General features: G+C 30.4%; 1 non-coding gene across 1 annotated transcript; it reads right to left on the bottom strand.

The window, feature by feature from the left end:
- Nucleotides 1-481: 481 nt before the first annotated feature.
- LOC111728054 lies at nucleotides 482-587 on the bottom strand. The gene has a single exon (XR_002775466.1). It is a non-coding gene; the product is annotated as a U6 spliceosomal RNA (small nuclear RNA).
- Between the last annotated feature and the right edge of the window lie 343 nt (nucleotides 588-930).

The raw sequence follows: 930 nt of genomic DNA, 5'->3' as shown, positions 1-930 counted from the left end.
TATCATTTTAAAACATTTATCTATTACTATATTTTAAAGTTATTTCTTTAACAATTTCCCTATTATAATTAATCTCTTAACTTGTGCTGTTTAATTATGATTAATTCCAACACAATTTCACTAATATAGAAAAAATCCTTTGCATATTATATGCACCTCATCTCTATGTATCTCCTGTGTGCTTTTATTGTCATAAAATTACATTTTTATACACTATATACCCATAAACATAGATATGTAGTTGTTGTTTTATATAACTGTCTTATAACTCAGAGAGGAGAAAAAAGTATCATGAACAAAAAATACATTTATAATGTGTTTTTTAATTTTTACCTATGTAGTTATATTTACTAGAGCTCATTATTTTTTCATATGGGTTCTATTTATTGTACAATGTCCTTTCATTTACATTTGAAGAAACTTCTTTAGTATTCCTGGTGGAACTGGTTTGCTAGCAATAAATTTTCTTAGTTTTTGTATAATAAATATTGAAAGCTTTACAAATTTGCATGTCATCCTTGTCCAAGGACCATGTTAATTTTCACTAATTAACATTACTATTTTAGTATGTGTGTAGTTGCAATGACCATTTAATATCTACTCTTATATGGTACAAAATTTTAACATTAAATGAAGCTACAGATTCAGACTTGTTATTTGCTTAGGAACCATTTCAAGAGCATAGTTGGATAATACTAATATTGATGTTGCGATGTCAATGTTCCAACGCTATAGGAAGATGAAGAGATGAACCTGAAGTCAAGTACCAAGAAAAGTGGTTAAACCTCGACATTACAAGAAAAATAGATAAATCTTTTTGCCAGGGCTGACCAGGTTTGAACCCGCCACCTCTGGCATATGGGGCCGGCGCCTTACTCCTGTGAGCCACAGGCATCTCCCTAGATGAACCTTGTGTGATAACTTTCTTCT

The sequence above is a fragment of the Otolemur garnettii genome, unplaced genomic scaffold (genome assembly GCF_000181295.1).
Source record: "Otolemur garnettii isolate 467f Iridium unplaced genomic scaffold, OtoGar3 scaffold00004, whole genome shotgun sequence".
Lineage (NCBI taxonomy): Eukaryota > Metazoa > Chordata > Mammalia > Primates > Galagidae > Otolemur > Otolemur garnettii.
Note: the sequence above shows the minus strand (reverse complement) of the source record. Positions and strands in the feature narration are given on the sequence as shown.